Source organism: Mauremys mutica, chromosome 8 (assembly GCF_020497125.1).
Source record: "Mauremys mutica isolate MM-2020 ecotype Southern chromosome 8, ASM2049712v1, whole genome shotgun sequence".
Classification (NCBI taxonomy): Eukaryota; Metazoa; Chordata; order Testudines; family Geoemydidae; genus Mauremys; species Mauremys mutica.
Genome location: NC_059079.1, coordinates 6,294,599 through 6,300,881, shown reverse-complemented (window position 1 = coordinate 6,300,881; position 6,283 = coordinate 6,294,599).

Below are 6,283 nucleotides of genomic sequence, written 5' to 3'. Positions count from 1 at the left end.
GGGAGAAATCCTTCCTCCTATGCCCAAATTTGTCTTTCCCCCATGGAAAGGTGAGGGTACCTGTTTTCATAGGTTGACCTTTTATGTGCGTATGGATGACAGCTATCTACGTATCTTGTGGTGTACGTGTTAGATTTGTGGGCAGAAAAACCCCACTTTTCACCCTATTTAGGTGAAAGGTTAGCAGACATTCAAAAGGTCCCTAGACATTTTGCGTAGGTTTGTCTCCTATTATTACTTTTCTGAGTAAGGGTCTTAAAGGTTGCTGTCAGCGTCACAGAGGAAATAGGCCAGGATGTCTGGCCTAGAAGTTTCTAGGTATCTTGCATTACAGCTTATTGTAAATAATTCTATTAATCTATGCAGCCTACACACTTTTATCAAAAAGACATTTTATACAGACCAACAGATTAATCCTCAGGGCTACACTCTGAAGTCGCTGGTGCTAGCCAGGATTGCCAGAGGAGGATGCTGAACTAAATGGACCTCTGGCCTGATCCAGTCCATATTCCATCCAGTCTTATTTTGCATGGTAGAAGGTGCACAAATGCCCACAGTGCCACCTAGTGGTCAGGTGGGGGTCAGCAGGCCGTCTTCCCCTTGAAAAAGTGGTCCTGCCTTTCAGCGCCCCGCCCCAAGGCTCACCCATCCTCTTAGTCAGCGCTATCGCCTTAGATCAGTGGTCCCCAAACAGTGGGGCACGCCCCCCTAGGGGGGCCTGCCGGAACATTCCGGGGGGCATGGTGGGGTCTGGGCCAGCCCCCAGCTCCACTCTGGCTTGCCCCCTGCTGCAGCGCCTGGCCCTGATCACAGCCCCACTCCCAGCCACGGCCCCAGCCGCAGCGCCAGCCCTGCTCCCAGCTGGAGCCCTTGGCTCCCAGACCTACTCCTGGGCCCAGCTCCTGACCTTGGCTTATGGGGGAGGCACGGACAAGGTAAGGGGGGGAGGGTGACAAAGTTTGGGGAGCACTGCCTTAAGTGAAGGTCCCTGGTGCTGTAATGTCCTCTGGGAGTGGATAGGAGAGCCCGGGCCTGTGCTCTCCACTGGGCTCTGGATCAGGCCCAAATGGTGGGCAGCTACACTGGACACCTTGGGGTGTCAAGCAGCTTCCCCTTCCTACCCCTTTAGCTTCATGGAGTAAGTCACTTCAGCCAAGTCTCTGACCTGCACGCTCAGTCATTTCTCTCTCCTTTGTAGGTTTCCACTGGTTAGTGCAGTCAGGCCTCAGGCAAGGAGCTCCTGGGCAGTATTTTCCCCTCAGAGCACCAGTCTGCTCCCTTCCACTTTGAGCCGCTCTGCTCTGCTTCTCCTTTTAAGCTCTGCCTCCAGTCTGTGCAGGTTTTGCAGGTTTGGCTGGTCAGGGCCGCTTGGCCTTACATTAGCTTCATGGAATGTTAACGCTTTATGCAACAACCCTTCCACCAGCCAACCTAAGAGAGGCACAGCTCTCGTTGCAAGAGAACTGGCCAGGCATAGGGTTGACATTGCCTTGCTCAGTGAACGAAGGTCAATTGGCAGAGATGGGTGCAGGATACACATTCTTCTGGGGAGGTTGCCCAGCCTCAGAGCCAGGACAACTGGATGTTGGCTTTGCCATTAGCAACTCCATTGCTTGCAAGCTTAAAAGTCTACCTAAAGGCATAAGTGATCATCCAATGGTTTTTGTAGTTGCCATTGAAATGTAAGAGGTATGTTACCACCATCAGCACTTATGTTCCTACCATCACAAATGTTGAAAACGAGAAAGAAAAGTTCTCTGTCAACTTAGACAAACTCATCGTGCCTACATCGGCATCAGATAAATTTATTATCTTAGGGAGACTTTAAAGCAAGGGTTGGCAATAATATCTGCTGGCCTGCCCTTGGACAGCATGAGCCTGGGAAAGAGAATAGCAATGGAACACTGCTACTTTGTGAGTGGGTCAAGTGTAAATTAGCAGTTGTGTGTACCTTTTCCCGCCTACCAGACAGAAAGAAAATATCATGGGTGCACCCAAGATCCAAACAATGGCCTCTTATCCACTACTTCATTGTCCAGTGGCAAGATCTACACACAGGATGTACAAACCACTGCAAGCATGGAAGGGCAGACTTCTGGAAAGACCATCACATGATCTCTCCAAACTGTTATTAGTCATTCAACCATTGTATCGCAAGTCATCATCTACACCAATCAGATGGCTCAACAGAAAGTGATTATAAGATGAAGTGGAGCTCTGTAATAACATTACAGCAGCTATGTCTGACCCTGCTGGACTGACAACCAGTGGTAATGTAAACAGTGAGTGGGCAACTTTTTTCAACATGGTATCTCAAGTCACTCTTTCTATCTTGAGTACAGCAAAACAACATCGTCAAGATTGGTTTGATGAGAATGGTGGAACACTATGGCTGATGAAGTCCAAGGCTATGCCAACCACCAAGAGACCAAAGATTTCTCTGCTGATTTTAAAGACGTGTATGGTCTGACACATACCCTTACAGTGCCCCTGAAGAGCGTGGATGGCCTAACACTGATCACTGACAAAGGAGAAATATTTCAGAGGTGGCAAAAGCATTTCAGTGATGTTCTGAACACACTGTCTAACATTACAGACAAGGCACTAATAAGAGTAGTAGATCATCCAACATGTAATGACATCAAGGACACATCCCCATCTCTTGATGAAGTCAGCACTTCAATCTGTGCCATGTGCAACTGCAGGGCTCCCGGATCTGATGGCATTCCTGCAGAAATATTGGAATATGGAGGTGAGATCCTGCTGAGGAGACTTCATGAATTCATACTCAATATATGGTGTACTGAAGACATATTGTATGACTTCCAAGTTACTACCATTGGTTTGTTAACTCAGGGTTTGAGCGTCCACACTCATTTGTAACCCTAGGTTAGGAATTGTGGAACCCTGTGTCCCAAACTGGGGCTCCAGTGTCTACATTGATTTATTCAGGCTTGAGTCCAACCACCTATAGCCCAGCCTTCCTAGTGCCTTCCCAGAATGTGGTCATTCTAGCCCTTTTTTCATGGTGCACTGTGGGAAAAATTGACCGTCCGCCAAGCTTGACTGCCCAGAGGACAGAGAAAGTCAGCCCAAGGGATACTTCTGGGGAACTCCCAGAGTACAAATCCAGTAGGGCTGTTTCTACACTGCAAAGCAATATGGCCTGAAACCTGAGTCCCATCTTGACTTAGGCTCTGGACCTCCACCCCCATGGGATGCTCATATCTTGAGACTGAGCTCTGAGCATGATTTGTGTATAGATGGAAGGAGGGTTAGGCTTGAGCCTGAGTTCGAACCCTGGGCTTACATGTCAGTGTAGACACACACTAAAACATTAATTAACCCTCACACCCATGGTGAGGCTTAAGCATACATTCCTGGGTTTGGGGGGTGTTTGGAACAGGGATTTTGGTTTTGACCCACTATAAAATTAAGGTCCATTGGTGCATGGTGGACCCTGATCAAGTTACAGATCTGCGGTTTGTCCGTTTTACTGATGGGTAAACTGAGGCACTCAGACACTGGATTAATCTATATTAAGGCCAGAAGGGGTGTTGGATCATTTGCTCTGATCTCCTGTATAACACAGGCCATAGCATTTTACCCAGGGATTCCTGCAGTGGAGGGAACCGTCCTTCCCAGCTATGTACATAGACGCTAGTGAGGATGATAGGCTTGCGGTTGAACAGGGGTGACCTTGATAAGATTGCTTACACAGTGGAAAAAAAATATCTCTGACCTTGCCCTCTGGTACCCCCAGTGCTCTGATGGCTTATTGAAGCAAATCAATCACATTCCTCAATGAGTGTGTTTTACCAGAACAGCTACTTCTCTGACCTCTTGCATTAAAGCCCCAGGGAGGTATCCTGAAATTCTACAGACATACAGAGCCAGATTTGGTGTACGCAGCCTGTTTGCACCAGGGCGGAATTGGGCCTATAGTACAAAGAGCAATGAAATATTTAGCGGTTACTTGCGTCCTGTTCTTGTTTCAATAGAAACTGTGAGGTTATCAGCATGAAGATTTCTATAGCCTGGCAGACATAAAGGGCCAAAAACTGAGCTGAAGATCTGACTCAGAATGTGCCTGCATTTATAACCCTTAACCCCCATAAGGGCCAGAAATGTACTTCTAATTGGAAGATGACATGTTTTTCAAAGCATACAGAAAAATCCACACTAAACCCAGAGCCTTGGAGTGACCAGGAAAACTGATCCATCAGTTACTGAACATAGCAGCTTTCCACCTAGTTGGCTTCTTTGTTTGTTATGTAACTAGTGATAGTTTATGTAGAACCTAAGACAAACAGAGATAATTTGTATTAAAGTCCAAGGGTGATTTAAATGGTCTTTTCAAGAAGCAGAAGGAATGACGGAGACTGCAGCCAGTCTGTTCCAGAAAGTTTTATTGGGAGCTTAATATTGGCTAGGTATCTCTATGGTATGTTACTCATTTTGTATCTGCCAACTAATTGGTAGCTTATGCTGTATGTTCTAGTTAAATAATACCATACACTTGAGTTTAAATGATTAAAGAATCACTGCCCCTTAACATAACCACAGATGCACTGGCATGTGACTGTTCCTTGGTAGTCACATTTCTTGGATGAATTCATAGAATCATAGACTTTAAGGTCAGAAGGGACCATTATGATCATCTAGTCTAACCTCGTGCACAACACAGGCCACACAATCTCACTCCTGTATCAAACCTGTGTCTGAGCCACTGAAGTCCTCAAATCATGGTTTAAAGACTTCAAGGTGCAGAGAAACTTCCAGCAAGTGACCCATGCCCCAAGCTGCAGAGGAAGGCGAAACCCTCCCCAGGGCTTCTGCCAATCTGCCCTGGAGGAAAATTCCTTTCTGACCCCAAATATGGCGATCAGCTAAACCCTGAGCATGTGGGCAAGACTCACCAGCCAGACACCCAGGAAAGAATTCTCTGTAGTAACTCAGATCCCACCCCATCTAACATTCCATCACAAGCCATTGGGCATATTTACCGCTAGTAGTCAAAGATGAATTAGGTTATCCCATTATACCATCCCCTCCATAAACTTATCAAGCTTAGTCTTGAAGCCAGATATGTCTTTTGCCCCCACTACTCCCCTTGGAAGGCTGTTCCAGAACTTCACTCCTCTAATGGTTATAAACTTTCGTCTAATTTTAAGTCTAAACTTCCTGATAGCCAGTTTATATCCATTTGTTCTTGTGTCCACATTGGTACTGATCTTAAATAATTCCTCTCCCTTCCTGGTATTTATTCCTCTGATATATTTATAGAAAGCAATCATATCTCCCCTCAGCCTTCTTTTGGTTAGGCTAAACAAGCCAAGCTCTTTGGGTCACCCTTCATAAGACAGGTTTTCCATTCCTTGGATCATCCTAGTCGCCCTTCTCTTTAAGGCACTTTACAAAGTCCCAAAGAATCCAACCTGTTCCAGCACACTTTAGTGTCGCGGACAATTGTGTGTGTGAGACAGTAATGATTTACAATGAGTGTATTTGGAAGGTAGGTGTAACCTGATGGCTAGATATAGTGTATATTCCTTGGATGATAGAGCCATCTCTCCTTTCTTTTAGTGTTCTTTTGTAAGAGGCACCCTTGGTCACAACTCCAGTTGAGCACCTCCTCTTGGTTACTCACCAGACTGCTGTGAGTGAATCAAGCCGTGGAATCCTCTGGGTGTCCTAAGCCTCCAGAGGCTGAACAGAGTCCAGGCACTGTCCTTATCTTAGGGTCTGGAGTCCTTCTTGTCTCAGTGCCTGCCTTGCGTCCCAAAACATGGAGCCTTCTCCACCCAGCTCTTCTATTCTGCCCTTGGCCGCTCCATCTCCTCTCCCTTTCCTGCCCATAACTACTCTGTGGCTCTCAGTCATCTCCCTGTGAGTCCTTTTCTAACCTTTCAGGCCCTTGGTCAAGTGACTCCTAGAACAGCCGTAACAAATGATAGACCTCAACTAGGCAACTTCATTGCCAGACATCCTCTGTTCTGACAAACCAGTTTTCCTGGTTGAGATCTAGACTATTGTTTAATATGTTTGTATTTGACTAGAGGACCATCCCAAATTAACAACCCTCTGTTGTCAGCCCTGTCAGAATTTCAGTTCAAGCTGGAGGTAAAGAAGGAACAGAGAACACAGCACTCAAAGCCCACACATTCAAAATGGAGTTTGCTGCTTGATAAAGATATGCCCAGAGAGTCCATAATCTCACACTGAATCCACAAATCGCACAGATTTCCCGAACAGTCATACCCTGACAATCAGCAGATTCCCT